The sequence below is a fragment of the Pteropus medius genome, unplaced genomic scaffold (assembly GCF_902729225.1).
Source record: "Pteropus medius unplaced genomic scaffold, Ma_sr-lr_union100, whole genome shotgun sequence".
NCBI lineage: Eukaryota > Metazoa > Chordata > Mammalia > Chiroptera > Pteropodidae > Pteropus > Pteropus medius.
In genome coordinates this window covers 75,751-96,553 of record NW_024342645.1, presented here as the reverse complement: position 1 = coordinate 96,553, position 20,803 = coordinate 75,751, and the positions used below count along the sequence as shown (strand labels likewise).

At 35.5% G+C, this 20,803-nt stretch overlaps 1 long non-coding RNA gene and 1 pseudogene across 1 annotated transcript; both read right to left on the bottom strand.

Annotated features, from left to right (window-relative positions):
* Positions 1 to 9,051: 9,051 nt before the first annotated feature.
* On the bottom strand, positions 9,052 to 12,810 carry LOC120605678 (uncharacterized). The gene is made up of 3 exons (XR_005653681.1): positions 11,531 to 12,810; positions 10,724 to 10,894; positions 9,052 to 10,565 (listed from the first exon to the last, which is right to left on the bottom strand). It is a non-coding gene; the product is annotated as an uncharacterized LOC120605678 (long non-coding RNA).
* Positions 12,811 to 12,861: 51 nt separating this feature from the next.
* The window catches only part of LOC120605677 (olfactory receptor 149-like), a 30,327-nt pseudogene continuing 22,385 nt past the window's right edge, over positions 12,862 to 20,803 (bottom strand).

Genomic DNA, 20,803 nt, shown 5'->3' with positions numbered 1-20,803 from the left:
GAAAAAGGCTAAAGATTATAGAACACGAAACGAGCGTCATAAATGTCTAATTGGAGTCCTAGAAGGAAAAGTAGAGACCAAAATAGAAATAATTTGAAGGGATGAATGCTGAGTACTTTCTAAGACCGATGAAGACATGAATCTGCAGACACAGGATAGCTAGGTTGGGCAAAGTTAATAAGAGGAAGGTAACAAACGAGAAGTCCAAAATCAAAGGAGAGAGGGACAAACCACGCAGGGATACAGGAAGCACTACATGTAAGAATTATGACAAATAAAAAGAAACCCATTCCCAGACACAATATGATACTGCGAAAAAAAAAAAGAAAATAATCTGACTGGATAAAGAGACAAGACGAATCACATTGAAAGGAAGGACAAACCGACAAAGACCCCTAACAACAGTAAACCAGAAGACAGTGAAAGCAGTGAATCCATCTATTCACCCGTATGACAAATATTTATTACTATTCCTTACAGTGTTCCAGGCACTAAAAATATACCAAGAAGTAATATAAACTAAAATCTCTACCTGCATGAAGTTTACCATGAAGAAAATAAGTCAATTATATTGTATAATAGAAGATGGTTAAAATGAAAAAAATAAATCAGAGAAGAGTATAGGGAATTCTGGGAATGGATCTTTAAATTACATGGTTGGGGAAGTTTCACTAAGTGTTATTTGAGTGAAAATTTGTAGATGGTGAGGATTTAAGCCAAGTAGCTATCTGGAGAAGAATATTTTACAAAGAGGAGTAGGCTTGTGCAAATGTCCTGAGGTGGGAAGGTACTTCAGCAATTGAGGAATAACAGCAAAAAGAATGCATCTTTCCTAATAGCAAAAATCTGTAAATATAACAGATGCTCACCAGCAGGAGATAGTCCTACACATTGTGGCATATTTATACACTAGAATATTATTCGGCAGTAAAAATTAATGAGCTACAGAAACATGCAACAAGATGAGTGAATTTTCAAAACAATATTGATTGAAAAAGTAAGTGCAGAAGATATTACAAAATAAAATAGTGATGATGATGAGTATGGCAACAAATGCTTATATAGCCCTTACTATATGTCAGGCATCACATTAACTTATTTACTTCTCACAACTTATGTATGTCGTAGGTACCATTATTATCTTCCTTTAACAAAAAGGGTGGAACAGAGAGCTGCACTAACATGCATGATTAGACAACTAAGAAGGTATGCCCTCAGATTTGAACCCAGGCTATCTGGCCACAAAGCCCCTGATCTATACTACTTTGCTACCTTGACAATTTTTTAAAGCATGAAAGAAAATATACTTCCATGGCTTAAACACATGAAACATAAAACTATTAAAAATGTAAGGATATTTTAAACACAAAATTTTGTGTAGTCCTGACCATCTCTGGACAGAGCAGAGGGATAAGAGAGGGTAAAAGAATGCAACATTTATTAGTATTTGTTAAGATTTTAGTTCTTTATATTGATTTTAGTCTCAAGAGTTTTATTTCATTACTATATAACCTACATGTATCTTATGTATAGGCATTTAAAATGTCTAATATTAAAAAATAATAATAAAACAGGTTTAAACTTAGAATAATATTGCTAAACATGAGCCAACGGTAAACATTCTTTAAAAGTCTTACAAATCAGTAAGAAAGAGATCAATGTTCTCAGTATATAAATAGGCAATTCATAAGAATAGGCAATTGTTTAAGACGAAAATACAAATGACTAGCAAATATACGAAAAACATTCAATCCTAGTACTAACAAAAAAAAGTGAGCTAAAACAACACTGAGAAACCATTTTCTTCTATTAAATTGGCAAAGATCTGAAAAATAATTGCATCCAGTGTCAGCTGAGATCATAAGAAAAGTCATTCTTATACACTGGTGGTAGGAATAAACCATAATTTATTTGGATGACAGTTGCATTTTTAAAAATCTAAGCACGTTATTTCCTTTGACACAGCAGTTGAATATCAGGACTCTCCATCAAGGAGATAACCAGAGATGCACACAGAGAGTCACTTACCAGACGTAGGGGGACTCTGCAGAATGTCACCCTAAAAGCACTGTAAGTGTGTTGCCCAGACTGGGGTCCTGCACTTCATTTGTGTAGGACTTCCAATGACCAGAAGCACAACTATGTGCTCATGAAATTCACTTCAAGTCAACTGATGGTTTTTGTTTATTGATAGACATTTTAATATCTACCTACATAGAACTCATATTTTAACCAGCCTTCTTTTCCTATTGTAGAAGTTTTTTTTAATTTTTCATGGGTCTTAGGATATAGTAACCATTTCATTTTTGGGAAATATGTTATCAAGGGGAAAAATTAAAGGAAGGCATTTTTAATTTAATATTATTTGATAGCTGAAAATTTTATCTCTTTTCCTCCCAATATTTCCTAGGGTTTTTAAGGGTGCAGTTGCAAAATAAATGAAATATAATTAACTTGCAAGCAATTACATTGATTATTTTTTCTTTTATTTCTTAATTATAACAGTTAAGTCTAAAATGTATGAAAGAGATGGTGATGTTAGTTGAGTTATGTTCTGGAACATTAAAACATTTTTAAATTAAACAATTACAAGTTAAGCAGGATTGGGTATGGTTAGTACTTAGATGGAAGACCACTTAGGAAAACCAGGTGCTATAGGCGTAAAAAAAATTACAACACATGTGGGTGTTCATCTCAGTGCTGTTTTAATTGTTAAAAATGAGAAACATTATAAGTGCTCAATAGGCAATTGATTGAACATTGTGGTAGAAGCATTCAGTTAGATACTGTGTAGACCTCATGATTTATGTTGTAGAAAATATTATAATGAAAAATGTTTTTTTATGTATATAGTACATTTGTTAACATGCACAAATATAATTTTTTCAAAATGTATATTATATATGTATGTGAAAGTATGTATATGCACATATTAATGTACACACATACATACACACATATACATATGTGCATTTTTTAAATCTACAGCTTTACACGAGTCTAAAAATACTGAGAATAATTTTTACAGTTTATAGTATTTTTATATTTTCTACAATGGTCATATATTAGTTTTAAAAATAGGAAAAATTTTAAAAAGGAATGCAAATTAAATCTACTATAAGATAATAAAGGAGAAAATTTACATGACCTTGGGTTTGTAGATGATATTTTTATATAAAACATAAAAGGCACAATCTTTAAAAGAAAAGAATTGATATATTAGACCTCATTAATATTAAAAACTTCTCTCTGTGAAAGGGACTGTTAAGAGAATGAGAAGATGAGCCACAGACTGAAAGAAAATATTTGCAAAAGATATATGTGATTAAGGACTGTTATCCAAAATATACAAAAAAATTTTAAAACTTAACAATAAGAAAAAGAACAACTTGATTTAAAAAAAAGAAAAAAGAGGTGGAGATGATCCAAACCGACACCTCACCAGTTGGCAAATAAGCATATGAAAATATACTAAACATATATCAGGGAATTGAGAATTAAAACAAGAAGACACACATCTATTAGAACAGCTAAAATCCAAAACACTGACAACACCAAATGCTGACAAGGGTGCAGAGCAACAAGAACTCTCATTCACAGTTGGTGTGAATACAAAATGGTATATTCACGTTAGAAGACAATTTGGTGGTTTCATACAAAACTGAATGACTCTTACCATATGATTGTTCCCTGGCATTTACCCAAAGAAATTAAACACTTATATCCACACAAGAATCTGTACATAGATGTTTGTAGCAACTTTATTTATAATTGCCAAAACTTGGAAGAAACCCAGATGTCCTTCAATGAGTGAATGGATAAACTGTGATACATCCAAACAATGGAATATTATTCAGCATTACAAATAAATAAGCTATCGTATCATTAAAAGACGCGGAAGAACCTTAAATACTACCGAGTGAAAGCAGCTAATCTGAAAAGGCTGTATACTGTATGATTTCAAATATATGGCAATCTAGAATGGGCAAACTATAGAGACAGGAAAAACATCAGTAGTTGCCAGGGTTTGGGAAGAGGTGGAGATAAATAGGTGGAACACAGATGATTTTTAGGACAATGAAGCTACTTTGTATGATACTGCAATGGTAGATTCACATCATTATAAACTTGTCAAAAACCATAGAATTATAACACATAATTACTCTAATGCAATTATAAATTTGGGGTGATAATGATGTGTCGATCCTGATTCATCAACTGTAACAAATACACCACACTAGTGTGGCACGTTGATGGTGGAGGAGGCTCTGCATTTGTATAGGAGGAGGTGTCGGTTCGCAGTTGAGCTCTACTTTCTACTCAACTTTGCCATGAACCTAAAACTGCTCTTAAAAAAAAGTCTATTTTAAAAAATACAACAACAAAATAAAATAATGCTAAAGGAGAAAGAAAGACACTGGGCAGATCTTTCTTTTTTTGTTTCTTTTGGGCAGATCTTAAAAGATGAACAAGAAGTAGAGCTGTATGAAGGTTCTTTTGAGTGACTATAATTGAGCATATTTATGAGCCAAGAGGAAGTAGCCTGCAGAGAAGGCCAAGCTGAGCCTAGAGAGTGAGGGGAGAATTGACTAACATACCCCGGAGGCAAGGGAAGTCAGAGCCTGGGGGCTGGGTTACCTTTGGACAGGAGGAGGACATCCTTCTTACCACTTTCAGTACCTCCAGATTCTTTTTCTCCATCAAATTAAGATAAAATTGTCATCTGCTAGTAATGGTAATACAGGTGGAAACTCAGGGGGAAGGGGAAGGTTTAAAATAATTCATAGTAGATACTGAAGCTGAGCGAGGGTTAGAAGGAACACTTAGCTGGGGTCAGAGGCTTCCTGAGCACAGAGTTGTAATGCTCAGCAGTTGGGATGAATGACTAGAAAAGTTAGAGGTGCAGTCAGCTTCACTTTTGTTGCATGAAAATAGCAAAATGAAAAGGAACAAGGGGCTTTTAGAGGAATTAGGAGAGGAAAGGAAGGCAGAAGCAAGAAGCCTGTACGTAGGACTGTAACTGCCTAAATTGGGTCTCGTTCACATACTAATAATATGTATAACTCAGTGACAGTTCATTTTGGACATTTTTCCTGAAATGATACTTAGTTTTTCTAAATCATTATACTTATATAATTCTACGTTTGTGCAATTTTGCTTGTCAGTATATGTGTCCTAATTCATTGATATATTTAATAAATGTTGTTTACATTAAATCAATTTTGTACAATTTAAGACTTACTTTATTTAATCATGAGTTTGAATTGCCTGTGACTCTCTGTCTCTCTGTCTCTCTCTGTCTCTGTCTTTCTCTCTCTCTCTCTCTCACACACACACACACACACACACACACACACACGCACGCATGCGCTGTCCTGACATTTTTCTAACAGTGCATGCTTGGAAATTAAGTTTTCAAGGGGATCCTCTATTTTGTTAAATAAATTATTATTGAAGATTTGTTTTTGCTAAAAATAAAAATCCAAGAGTAGATAAGCAGCATGCCATAAAATAAAATGCACATTTCCTCAAACATTTCAGGTATAAATATTATAGTGTTTAACCTAGACTGAGCTCAATGCCCAGTAGACATCAGTGCACTAAGCAGTACTGCAGCACTAATGTATAGCTCTCATTGTATTGTAAGTAGTATTTTTGTGTAACAGTACTTTAGTACTGTGTTTCAGAGGAATACTTACCCTTGATGTATATTCATTCTAAAACTTAACATTATAATCTTATTTTTAAAAGAGAAGCTTTACAAATTAATGAGAATAGAGAAATGGAAAAAGGGGTCCAAGAGACAGGAAGGGTAGGAAAAGGGTATTTTATATCATGAAAGGAGTTCTGAATGATTGAAACTCAAAGTCTGGATGGACTACTTATTAGCCATGTGAACCTGGCAAGTCATTTGATTTATCTGAGTCATGTTATTAGTATCAAATTTAGCCTAAAGTCCTATAGCATGGCAACTATATTTCTCTATAAAAAAATAAGTTGATATTCACTTTACTTCACTAGTCTCTCATGATCCAGAACTGAGAGTCTTCATATGTCTGGTGTACTGAAAAAAAATATATATTGGGCCTTCAGATTGAGAGATCTTGAAATAATGCTAATCGTGAGAGTACTCCAGACTTAAGCCGCCTGAACACAGGAAGTGTCTAGTATTCACCTCCTTAGTATTCACCCCATCTCAGTTGGTATCCATTTTAAGGGAGCAAAAGGGTTGCAAATGAAGGAGGAATTCAGGACAGAAAATAATTTCAAAAGAGATTCTCATTAGGAAGCAGAAAACGAAAGTAGTTCTCACAATCATTTCATTTAAACATTAAAATTCTATTTTTTCTTTACAATCTGAATTTAATTCCTTTAAGATAAAATCCCTTTGGAAGTCGAAATGGAAAAAAATTACCTCTGTAATCCTGCATCTTTTAAAGATAAGCTCTCAAATATTTCCAGTGTAAACAAAAACTTTTAATAAATCCAAAAAGATATCTCCTTCCGGACACAAAGGAGACTTATCTTGTGGAATTTGTTTTGTTTTTTTTTTGCTGAGAAATTATAGATCTTCTTTTGTATGCACGGAGATTGGGAATAGCATAGGAACTCATTAGATTAAATGCACTTAGGGAGGGAATTCTAAACAAAAATTATACAGCTGAGGATTGAGTATCAGAGAGCACACTACTCTTTCTTGCTCTTTTCTTCATCATGTTTTTAAATATTCTTATTGTCTAATGTTTATTCCATAGTTATAACTCATCGTATCTTTCCCCTTAGTGAGCCTGAACTGTGGCAAAATGTAACCAGGATGCATATTAGTTATTCCTGGAATTTTATGACTATGAATCCTTACCCTATATTAGATAAAAAATGAGTTCTTCGGCCAAATAGGTAGGCATAGGGATAAATAAAAACGATTATTACATTTTGAGAATAAGATTAAGAGCAATGAAAAAACTAAATTAGCATATAGAATATTCTTTTATTCAGTCAAAAATAACTATTCAGCTCTTCTCACCATGTATAACTATGTGACGTTACCTTGGTATTTTAGATTCTGAGATAAAAAGGTAAATAAAGAAAATATAGGGCCCTGGCCTTCTGAGTTTACCATCTTGTCAGTGTTTTACAACCTTTTCAAAGCTGTGTTCCCTTAAAATACTTTTAATTCTTCTGTTTGTACCAAGAAGAAAGAAAATTACAGAGAATTTAGAGTTTTGTAATCTTTGATATAAAAACAATGTCTATTAAATAAGTATTTTCAAACTGCACATAATTTATACATAACTTCCACCAATCCTACTATCTATTTAGGAACAACATTTAGTGAGTACATAATTTACTTATTGGGTTTAATTTGTAATAGTTGTTACCGGTTCCTGTATTAAGGGTCTTTTTCCATCTCTCAAATATAATATCGAATATAGGGCATCTAAAATAGATCTGACAACCATCCAACTGATAGGTTGTACATGAAGGAGAGAAATTGCACTTGTAAGATTGACAGGCAAAGGAAGATGAAGGGACAGATTCTGCATTGGGCTGTAGTGATAGTCCCATACAACGTAAGTGTGATCCGAACCTCCTCTTGTCATTTGTCTTTCTCTCTCTACCCTTTGTAATGATCTCATTCATGTCACATAACTTCAACAATCACTTCTACTAAGGTGATTTTCCCCTTTATTTTGCTGAATCTGTCCTCTCCAACTACCATGCTGTCACTACAACTACTGGTATCATAATAATTTAATGTTTTTATGGTGTGATAAATACTTTGAAATGTTCTTTGAACAAAACACTTCCTTCCTTTAAGAAACATACGGTCTGGAAGGAGAAACAGTAAAGTAAACGCAGAGGCAAATTCAATATAATTAGTTAAATTCTACAATGAGGTAAAACCACCTGGAAGTACAGGGAGAAGTATCAATTTAGCCATAGGAGAGCAGTGAATGCTTTTTGGAGAAAATGATGGTAAGTAGAGGTCTGATAAAAGTAAGAACTTATCAACTTATGAAGAGAAAAGTCTGCACAGTGGTGGTGATGGTGGAGTAATCTAGGCTTGCATTTTCATGTGCCTGTTGGTACAAATGAGAGTTGGTACCAGAATTAGTTGAGTGATGTCCTGATTTTTCACATTAAATGTAGTGAATTCATCAAAATTCCCCCAATCTGTTTCTGTTATTATCCTCCCTGCTTTTTAATGATAATGACAGTCTCTTAGTTCCTGAGATCCAAAATGTGATCCAAAATGTGATAATTTTGAACTACTTCCTTATACTCTATATCTCATATTATCTATGTTATATGAAGTCTTCTTGTGTCTCCCAACTCACATTTACCTCTGATTCAATTTGTATCACTTCTGGGTTCATTTTTCTTTCTTTCTTTTTCTTTCGTTCTTTCTTTCTTTCTTTTTTTTTTTTTTTTTTTTTTTTTTTTTTTTTTTTTTTTTTTTTTTTTTTTTTTTTTTTTTTTTTTTTTTACAAATTGGCTTAATAATGTCATTTTGCTATTCAACATCCTTTAATAACTTCTTATAACTTTAAAACTCAGTTCTAAAAAAAGAGCAACTAAATCTTTGAAAAGATTTACTCTGACAGTTTTATGAATTCATTCTTAGCTTACCCTACATGCATTCTTGGCCTCGATTAAAATGGAGTGGTCATTCTACTTCCAATACACTGTCTGTGTAGTTCTGCCTTCATACCTTTCCTCATATCTCTTTAGTTCTAATAATGCTTTTCTTCTGACAACTCTACTGCTCAAATCACCAGCTTAAAGATTTCTCTCTTCAGATTTTTCAGTTCATTCATAAAGTTTACTTCCAAGGCAAAGATATGCTTTTCTGTATTCTGCTCAGTGCACAGCATTGCAATGCCTACATAAGGGTGTGCACATTAGAGACCTGTTTTAGATATTTCTTGAGTAAATGACTGTAACAGTGAATACATGGCAAACAGTATGGAGGTTTCTCAAAAAATTAAAAATGACTTTTAATCACCTTATGATCCAGCAATCCCAGTTCAGGATTAAAGAGATATCTGCACTCCCATATTCTCTGCAACACTATTCACAATAGCCAAGATATGGAAACAATCCGAATGTCTATAGAAAGATGAATGAATAAAGAAAATATGGTGTATACATACAGTGGAATAGTATTCAGCTTTGAAAATAGAAGTAGGCCACTTAATAAGAGGTTTATATTAATTAAGTGCATAGTTCAATCTGTTGAGCAAGCATATGTTAGCTGGGGCTTGGTTTATGGATTTACATAATTGAGAGAAGCAATAGGTACAACACTTAAAGATTATAACAATAAAAAAATGGCGAAGTAGAATTATTAAGCCAACTTGCCATATTTTTTCCAAATAACTAGCCTATTCATGCTGGCAACCAACTAAAAAGGACACTGAACAGATTAAATCCTGGTTCTTCTGTAGGGACTTGTTGAAGCCAAGTACCTTCTTTTCTAATACTTTCTAAATGGGTTTCTACTTCATGAAATGTGTTTATGTATATACAACAAGATATAGTAATTGCCGTGCCTATCCCTCCTCGTTCTGCTAATATATAGTCTAGAGAAATTCTATTATCTAATATAACTTTGGCTGAAAAATTAATAGCCTTAGTCGTGCTTAACGGAGGCTGTAACATCACTAGGAATATTACCTAAAATAATGGAGAGATTCCTAATTATGTGTTTCAGAAATGTAACACCATGGAAGAAAAGAGCATTTGGCATCCTCTTGGTTTCCAGGTGATAGCTGGAGGATTTTGGCAAAAAGAGTCTCCATCTAAATGGATCAGTTGATTCTGGAAAAAAAGTTTAAGGTAACTATCCCTATGTCGGGCATCTTCAGAACTATGTCCAGATAAAGGAGTGACTAGATTTCTCAAGAACATAGTCCCTACATGACCCATTTCCTTAAGCACTGAAGGGCCCATGATGATCTTCTCCTCTACAGACAAAGATAAACTTATTGATATTTTGGTTAATCTGTCATTGGATATTATTGAGCTGTGGGGCAGTATAAAAATTAGAACAACCTTGTATAAAAATTAAGTAAACTTTGGCCTGTGTTAAGTTATTGGAGCCAGAAAACTATTTTTGTTCATCAACAGTGCCCCTGACACAATCGAGAGTCACATTTATCTAAACAGTGGCACGGGGGCAAAGTAGAATTATGGTAAGTGCTGGTTAGAGTGGTAAGATAAACACAATAGCTAATGATGTGGATGTTTGGAGTCATACTGAAAGTACAATTAGGAATGAAACTAAAGTAAGAAATAGGGTGTATGTGTAGGTCAATATGACCATGGGTGGTACAAGACTTAGGATGGCATAGCCAACATTTTGTTAACAAATCAGCAGGGTGCCAGGGACAGCAAGGAAGATGTCTAAACAGAATAGACATCTACTGTGAACACTCCTTTGAAAACTTCTGTCCACAATCACCCAATGCCGTGTGAGCAGGCATCATCTCAGCTCCACTTTCAATGTCCATATCACAGGTTTCCACTGTAGATGTCCACACCATAGTTTCTCTCTCTGGAAGCTGTAGGCAAAACAAAATACAAAGGTGGAATTCAGAACAGGCATTGGTTATGTAAAAATTTAGGGAGGAGCAAAGAGAAAGAGTGATTAAAGCTACAAAGGTATGTTGCACAAAATGTTGAAGTGAACAGAGGAGCCTTTCAGGAAACTAGGATCTACCTGAGGTCAGGTGCTGGATGCCACACCTAGACCATGCTTGAATCCAGTGTCTCAGGAAATGCTGCTGCTGTAGCCCAGTCTGCTCAAAACATACTTTGAACTTCTGCTTCACTATTCTTGCTCTCTGGCTTCCCTGCATGGGGGACTTGAGTCTCTGTCTATGGTACACCCCTGTGGATTAAACATTCTGCTAGATAGATGATCTACATGGTTTGGGATTTCTTCCATTTACTTTTTTTTTCCTTTCAAATCCTTCTTACATTATCCAATTCTAGAACACAAACAAGTCTCATTTCACCATAAAACCCAACCTAGACCTCCACACCTCAGCCCAGGCCTGACCTTCTGGGCTGCTGCATAGGTGGAAAGAGAGCTCAGGCACTATCTGGAGACAGGAGAGTGCCCACATCTCTCAGAAACCTGGACACAAGCAGAAAGGTCAGTTTGCTTAAGAAGATATAGAGCTGTGCAAGGCATAGCTCCAATTCAAGAATAAATTGCTGAGCTGCAAGAACAACACTGAAAACAGGTCAAATGAATTTTATTTTTCCTACAAGTACATTCACTCATAGATGGCAAATAGTTGAGATACCCACTCAAAAAATTATCTCACATCCTTACCACCCCCAAAAAACAAAAGATTGAGAAATATGTTGCTTCTCCTTATAAAACATTTCTCGGCTAATTTTTATTGGGGTGGGGAGGGGAAGAGAGAAACAAAAACATTCAGCCTTCAACAGCTCCTCTGTGAGATCCCTCCAGAGCTCCAGAAAAAATGTACTCCACATTTTCTGCTGTATTTCATACCTTTATTTATCATGGGATGTTATAGTTAGTTGCATATCTGTTTATTTACTCCACTATGACTCATTCCAGTAGGATAATGTCTTCTTCATCTTTGTATTTCCCACCCCTAGCACAAAATTATTCATCAAATGACATCTGTATGAGTAAAACTGAAAGGAAATTGGATCATATGTTTTATTCTTATAAACTGTTCTTTTTTGACCATGTGCCTACAACCAAGAAATTGAGGAATGGGGAGAGGTCTTCAAATACACTCAGAGAGACTTAAGAAGGGATATACCAAATTTGAAATAATTTGAGATGTATTTTCAGCTTCTCCTTTAAGCTCTTGTTTAATGAGAACAAGGGAATCTGTACTGAGAGTGTTTGGGGGCACTTAAGGCAAGTGACTAGACAAGAGTTTGTTTCCACAGCACGAGCATGTGCTGGCTCACCACGGTGTCTGGAAGCAAAGATAAAGTAGAGCTGATTTGGTCTTGCAGGTTCCTTGGCTGCTCTCTGATTCTGAGAAATATAGACAGGAGAGAGAAAAAAGGTTTATGCCTCCGTCCTCTCCTTTTCCATCATCCTCTTCCCAGTGTCCTTCCCTCTCTACTTTACTGTTAGAATAAACTTCATAGCAACTATATACTTCAAGCGTGATAAGATTCTCAATGAATTCAGTCATGAAAACAATAGCTCACTGTATTAAAATAGCACATATTTTCATTCTTAGCATACTTCAGCCATAAAAAAAAAGAAAAAAGAAAAAAAAATATAAAAGAAGCAAGAAAAAAATGAATGTAGGAAAAAATCAAACACTTTTGGTTAAATGGAGAAGCCAAAGACACAAAACAATGGCAGCTTGGACCCAGAATTGTCCCCTGGTTGTACAGAGCAATATAAAGCCAAGTCCAGATTTTCCAATTGGTATTGGAGCACAGTCACCCCTCCATGGATTCCCCGATCTGCCTTTTCCACATTCTCATTTACATGTCACATGTCACATGTCTACAGTCAGGGTTTACTTCCAAGTCAAAGCCCGACACACAGGGTTTTTAGGAGATTCAGTACACCAATACCTCTGCTCCACTCATAAAAGACCTGCCTCAGGTCTCAGCCAGAAGTCCTTCTCTTTACACAACTTCTTTATGTTCTTTAAGGGTACTACTTAAAGCCATATGGGTGAACCTTTCCCATTTTTTCCAACAACATCTATACCTATAAAATTAAGGTTTATCCAATTCAGGTATTTGAGGAGACAATCAATTTGGCCACGTGTCAGGGTGAGGGGGGAAGAGAAGAAGATATAAGAGGTTGAAGAAAATAGAGATTATATAGCAGAACCTGGGCAAACACAACATCAGCAGTATGATATCTTTAAGAAAGCACAGTTTCCAGAGTCAGAAAACCAGCCCCAGATTCTTCATTCTGTCATCACTCCCAAGTATTCTTCAACAAGTCACTTTAACTTTATGAATCTTAGCCCTCGCACTGTAAAATGAAGATAATCATAGTATACATGTACTCTCAAATTAAAAAAAAAATTCTGAAAATCATATCAAAATATCTTTCAAGCTATGAAGTGCAGTTGAAGTGTTAGTTGCTTTTCTCTCTCTACACCTCTTCAGGAAAGAAGCCCAGGTGATATAAGACTTTCTTCAGAGATAATTTTACCACCTTATTCCTGAGACTGTAGATAAAGGGGTTCAGCATGGCAGTGATCAGATCATTCAGGACCTTAACAGTGGCATCCAGTCAGGGACTTGAGGCGGGCCTTTGGTAGATGAGGACCACTGGCATGTAGAAAAGTAGAATCGCAGTGAGGTGGGCACTGCAGGTGGAGAAGGCACGATGTCGGCCTTCTGCAGAGAGAATCTGCAGGATGGAATAGACAATGCAACTGTAGGAGGTGAGGATGAGAAGGAAGCAGCTGAGGGGCATGAGGCCCACACCGATGAACCCCACCGTCTCCAGGGTGGACGTATCTGCACAAGCCAGCTTCAGCATCTCTGGAAGAAATAGTCCACTTCCTTGGGGCCACAGTAGGGAAACTGGAAGGTGAGAGTGGTTAGAAAGGTGGCCTGAATACAGCCAAAAAGTGAGGTTCCCAGGGCTAGAATGGCACACACTTTGTGCCTCATGATTATTGTGTAGCATAGAGGGTAACATATGGCAACAAAGCGGCCGTAGGCCATCACTGTGTACAGGAAACACTCAGTACAGCTCAGGAAATGGTAGAAAAAGAGCTGGGATGCACAGCCTGCATAGGAAATGGCTCAGCTATTCCCTGAGAGGTAGAAGAGCATCTTGGGGGAACTCACAGAAGGAAAAATATATCACACATAGACAGTTTACACAGGAAGAAGTACATGGGAGTATGAAGTCGAGTGGAGGAGACACTTGACAGTAGGATGAGCAGGTTTCCCATAAAGATGAAGATGGAGAAGGACAAAAACAAGACAAAGAGCATGGTCTCCAGATCCTCTGTGTGTGGGATGCCCAGGAGGATAACCTCGGCCACCACTGAGACATTTCTCATAGCTGTGAGAAAGTGAGACCTTGAAAAGGGACCGAAGACACAAAAATCTGAACACCAATATTAAATTATCAAGCTTTTTGCTGATGAGTGCTTTGACTGTTTTTAACAAGTAACAACCAGCCTTCTTATGAGAGGCGCAATCTATATAAAAATATCAGGTGATAAGAAATGCTTATTTCAGAACCGCAGTCTATTCAACTCTTGGAAAAAATGTTTTGTGGAGGCAGATGGTTGTCCTCTATGACAAGATCAGAAGTTTAAAAATATATTCAAAACATTCTCATGTTAAGAGACGTTTTACAGTTGTTTAATTTATGGATTTATTTTCTTTAGGCATATTTATATTTTGACCTCTCACAATATCATTGAGTAGCAAATTCCCACTTTTTACTACCCTCTGAAAAATGTCAGGAAAAGAAATTGCATTAGAAATCAGAACACAAGTTAAATCCTGGTTTTGCCATTTATTAGTTATACTAGTTAAAATAATTTATACGTTTTTCATAGATATACTCTCATTACCTACAAAGTGAAAATTATAATTATTATAACAACATCAAAAACAAAAATACCCTGGTATCATAGTAAAGTTTATGAAATGTCTGTAAAAATATTGAGCAAAAACATAAATCCTAATGAAAAATGTTTCTTTTATGTATCTTAAACTCACTTCTTTAAGTGCCTTCCTTTAATGCTGGTACTATTTGCAAATATGTTGTGTTAAATAATATTATTGAATAGACTTAGATTATGTTCTCTTCAGATTACATTTTTTTTTCCAGATTTGGGAGGTCCGATATCCCCAACTCCATCAAGAGATGACGCTCTGGTTATTCTGGTCCTTTTAACATTTTCTAAGTGGACTTGAGGCAACTCTGAAATGTTAAGCAAAAGAAATATTAGCAGCAAGGAAAGCATCAAATTCATGTTACTGTGATGAAGAAAGAAATACAGTGACCCATTGAGCAGAAAGACAAAAATCTTTCATAACTCACATAATGATAATTAACAATAATAAAAATAGGTTCATGAATATAAACATGCCATTTAATGAATCTTAACTATCTTCCAAGGACTGGGCTTAACGCTTTAAAAATATGATTCATTTTAAAAAAATAACCCTATAGGAAGAAACTATCACTGTGATTTCCATCTACAGAGCAGGAAACTGAAGCTTAGAAGTATTAAGCAAGTTGCCCAGATTTACAGAGCTAGTATGTGACAGAGCTAAGACTAAAACCTATTTCATGCCATTGTCCATGCCCTCAATCATTAGGAAACTGCTCTCTGTTTGCCTCTGCTTTTTAAGACAGCCTGTTCCACTGCTAGGCAATGACACCATTCTGGATGGGTTCACATCATCATCTTCTACTAAGGTAGGAAAAGTGTTTTTGTCTTACTTCTTCCTGGTCATTTCCAGTCTTGACTTCAGAGCACACTTGTGAGTATCTAATTTAGTTTTAGAAATCAAACAACAGGCTGATCCCACACCTTTGACACTATACCTTAACATTGACTCCAATATAGGAGCTTTTAAGTTATAGAGCCACATTCATTGTGGAGATTCCAATCATAAACTGGGGCAAGTGCCACTTAAAAACGTATTTAAAAAGAATAACCAAGCCAAAATGAGTAACTCATGTGCCACCCTAGACCTGAGCAAAAGTAAAGATGGCAAAGAAACAGTGATATTCTAGGGGAGAAATGCTGCTGACATCCTGCTGCTTGTTACTAACTCTAGCCACACCTGAATACTATCTTTGAGCCATGCAAATTTCTGAGCTCTGGATCATCTCTTTCTGGTCAGCAAAGGTTCTCAGAGGTCTTTGGTCCTTGCCTATGATCAGATATCATGATAATGTATGATTATATAATTCTATTTGATTTTTTAAAGTCCATTTCAGGGAAAAAAAATGTCTGCAAGAACCGGGAAGGTCCCTGTGTGTGGACTTGTTAGTGTATGAGGAACAGAGGCTAACAACGAGACACAGCAGCAGTTTAAACACTCACAGTCCATCTGAGAATACAGTCAGGTTTTCCAAAGTATTTTAGTAAGACCAAATTTGCAGAGCTAGTACTGTTTCTCAGTAGAACAGAGTGTTCGAGCCAAAGGAGCTTCGGTTCTCCTACTTATAAAGAATTGAGTCTCAGAGGATTTGTATAATCAAGACCTGTACACACTCACTTTCCCTGGATTGCTCCCTTGGAAGCTCCCTTAAGCCCTTGGGACTGATTGATGGCTATGAGGGAGCAATTAGTTTGTCAACCTAATTCATTATGCAGCCGTGAAACAGTAGTAATGAGATCATCAGGAAGGAATGCTGTAAAGTAGGAAATATATATGGTCCTCCAAAACTGTTTGCATGGTAGAACGAGCTCCGATTCTAACTTCACATCACCTGCAACACTACTCTTTTTTTTTTTACATCTTTCAAGCCTTTGCTTGTGAGAGATTTTTCATTGCTTTTGAAAATATCTATATATCCATATGACTATGTAGTTATCTCTAATAAACATCAGTATTCAAACAGATATTTAATCAGCTAATAATTATTCATTATGCGTCGATTACTATTATGTGCCTTTCAAATCATTATCCTTAAAGAAAATTAGTCTCATACTAGGCACATTCATAGAATAGGGGGGCCTGTAATCCATCTCAAAAGAAAAAAATATTGGCTAAATAGCCAATATTCAGTTAATAATTCAGTGTAAGTACTTATCATGTGCTAAATATTTAAATTGATTATTACAATAATTATTTAATCTCTGAAGGAAACTTTATAAAGTAGGTGGCATTATTTGACAAAGAAACTGAAAAACAGATTAAATAACTTGAAGATTACACAACTAAAAAGTGACTGAGCTGAGACTCTTTAATTTCTAAGTCAATGCTTTTAAGCACTATCTTACGAATTCTAGAGATTTGGGTTTTGCACTCTTTAAGCTGAGATAAAATACGGTCTTCAGTTTTTGCAGCGCTGGTAGTGAGATGTGATAAGTGCTGTTCCATATGGTGGCTCAGGAATCATGGGCAGTTGTGGTAGACAGATTTATTTTCAATGTAGATAGGAAGTGCTTAATTATTAGATGTACCTCTAAATGTACATCAATGAAATAAGTAACCTCATGAGGTCGTTACCTCCTTGTAACTAGAAATGTCTAAGAGAATCATTTTTCAGGTATGACACTGAGGCTGTTCTCAGTTTGAATGAATAACTTGATTTAAAGTTCTTACTAATTCTGAAATTATTTGATTTTATTTGTACTGTAAAACTTTTCAGTGACACTGACTTAACACAATAAAAGTGAAACTCTAATAATGATGATTCAACTAAATCCTATGCAAAAGAAATCATGAATATGACTATAGTGATTACAGAAGTAATGATTATAATCTCATTGTTGTAAAAACAGTTTTAAAAGAGGAGAAACACATGTCACAGAGAAAGTCAAGATGTTACTCAAGCAGGGTTCCACAAGACGGGAGTGGCCTGCTGGGATGTCTTAGTGAATAGACCACAGCTTTAATGATAGCTAACATTACTGTGCATCTGCTATATACCAGAACTGTGCTGAGTGCTCTATGTGTGTTGTCTCTTTTGATTCTCTCTAGAAATCTATCAGGTAGGTAGTATTATCTTCCTCATTTTTAGCAGTGTATTTCGTCTTAATGATTTAAACAACTTAACTGAATAGAGTTGGTTAAAGGTAGAGCTGTATCTCAGATCTGAGATAATATGACTCCTTTCGAGTCACAAAGAAAAATAAGATTATAACTAATTTTGATTTTTAAATACTCTTTCATAACTAAGATTACCTTACATTTGTGGTTGCTCGAGTTGTCCAATGTACTTTTTACATTAGTATAATTAATTCAAGAACTATGTAAGGTAGTTCTTATTAACCCTGTTTTGCAAGTAAGAAAATTGGAACTCAGAGCAATTGTGACTTTCCTAAAGTTAAACAGTAGAAGAGCCCAGGTATTCTCAAGCTTAGCTCTCTTTCGACGACATCATCATTGCTTCCCAAAATGACGCCATATGGAAAACAGGTTCCCTGAATGAGAGGAAAATTATTAATAGATTCATTTCAGAGATTTGAAGGAGTATTTTATATACCCTTAGGTCACCACTGTATTTATTTTGTATTCCCTGACAAGATTATGGCCTTAAACTATAATTGTTGTGGAAAAATCCCAAACCAGTCCAATGAAACACCAAGCAGTAACTCAGAGAGAAAGGAGAACTCAGGTTTATTATGCACAATACCAGAGGAGCTAGTGCTCTGAAGATCTGGGCAGCGGGCTCAGTTGAAATATTGCTTATATACCAGAATTTTTACACAAGCTAATCGGTCAGTTTGAACTCAAACTTTTACAAATGACAGGGGTTGCTATGGAGACTACAAGTCTTAACATTGGTAAGGCCAGAGTTGAGATGTCAAGGGTTGCCGACAGATACAAATTGTTACAGAAAGCGTGAGCTGCTAGGGGTACAAATGGTTCAGTTTCATTTGTTGAGCAAAAGGCAAGTAGGACAAGGTGCAAAAGAGCTCCGCAGTGAGTGCTTGCATGCAGCAAGCACATTTACAGAAACAGAACAAAACAGATGATTAGCTTTTAATGAAAATCCTGAAATTTCCTCTTCATAATGAGAGAGAGAGAGAGAGAGGAGAGGAGAAGAAAAGAGAGAGAGAGAGAGAGAGAGAGAGAGAGAGAGAGAGAGAGAGAGAGAGAGAGAGAGAGAGAACTTGTTCCTTGTTCAGCTCAGTCCTGTTTCATAGAAAATGAGTTTCAGGAAGTTCAGAGCTGTTTTGCTATAGCATACTTGTAGAGAAATTTGCCTTATACTTGTTTATTTAATTAATTAATTTTTTATTATGGTGACATTGCTTAATTAAATGCATAAATGTACACCTAAAACTTACTGCCCAGCTCTTTTGCACAAATATATATTGCATTGTGTGTCCACCACCATAGTTAGATTTCTTTGGGTCACCACATATTTGACCTCCTTTACCCCATCTTCCTCCCCCTCCACCACTACCCTCTGGTAACCACTAGTCTATTGTCCATGTCCATAAGTTTCTGTTCGTTTGTCTTGTTTGCTTGTTGCTTTTAGGTTTATATCCCAATTTAGGTTTCACATAATTGATATCATGCGGTTTTCAACTTTTTCTGTCTGGCTTATTTCGCTTCACATGATTATCTCAAGGTCCATCCATGTTGTTGCGAATGGCAGTATTTCATTTCTCCTTAAGGCTGAATAATATTCCACTGCATACATGTACCACAGCTTCTTTATCTAATCATCTATCATAGGACACTTCAGTTGCTTCCATGTCCCGGCATCATGAATAATGTTGCTATGAACATCGGTGTGCAAATATCTTTTTAGATATGTGTTTTCAAGTCTTTGGGGTAAATACCCAGTAGAGGGATTGCTGGATCATAAGGTTGATCAATTCTTAGTTTTCTGAGGAACCTCCATACTGTTTTCCATAGTAACTGTACCAATTTGCAGTCCCACCAGGAGCATATGAGGTTTCCTTTTCCTTCGCATCCTCCCCAACACTTGTTATTACTTGTCCTGTTGATAATTGCCATGGTACCTTATTGTGGTTTTGATTTGCATTTCCCTAATAGCTAGCGATGTTGAGCATCCTTTCATACGTTTGTTGGCCATTTGTCTGTCTTCTTGGGAGAAGTTTCTGTGCAGGTCCTCTGCCCATTTTTTAAGTGGATTGTATTTTTTTTGTTGTTATTGATGAGTTCTTCACATATTTTGAATTTTAGGCCCTCATCAAAGGCGTCGCTTGCAAATATATTTTCTCGTTTGGATGGTTGTCTCTTTATCTTGATGGTGGCTTATTTTGCTGAGCAGAAAAAGCTTTTTTGTTTGATGTAGTCCCATTCCCTTATTTTTGCTTTTACTTCCTTTGCCTTTGAGGTCAAATTCATGAAGTCCTCTTTAAGTCCAAGGGTCTTGAGTTTAGTTCCTATGTTTTCTTCTATGCATTTTATTGTTTCTGGCCTTATATTCAGGTCCTTAATCCATTTAGAATTAATTTTGGTGTGTGATAATAAACAACAGTCTAGTTTCATTCTTTTGCAGGCAGCCTTCCAATTTTTCCAGCACCATTTATTGAAGAGGCTCTCCTTTATCCACTGTATGGAAAATGGTATTTTTATTCCTAATTTTGTTCATAGACATTTCAAGTCATTGTTCAAGATTTTTTGAGATCCTGATTTTCTTATCTAATACTTTATCTCCCAGTTTTGTTTTATACAATAAGAAAGCACTGGTCTACAACTTCATTTAAATATTCACTGAGACGATGGACTTCCAGAGAATTCAGTCTGGTGAGTCCAGAAACCTGTTTTGAGTTTGAATAAATTCATTATTCAGTGCTGTGGGTTTTCAGCTCGTTTGTACTCTGTCCATATACTCGTCATTAAGAAAAATTCAAATTCCTTACTAAAATTCAGACACACCAGGGCTGTTGATTTTCTTGATTTATTGGCCCAGTTACCATGTCAAAGAAGGAAATGTTAGTCTGACATATCTTATTCTCAGTAAAATCAAGTTAGAATTTCATGATCTTTAGATTTTAATTGTTTATAATTAATTATATTTATTAAGTTAATAAATTATTTATTAAACCTTATTAATTATCTGTTCTAGAACAGCATTTTTTCAACAGGAATACAGTGCTATATACACATATGATTTTAAATGTCCTACTAGCCA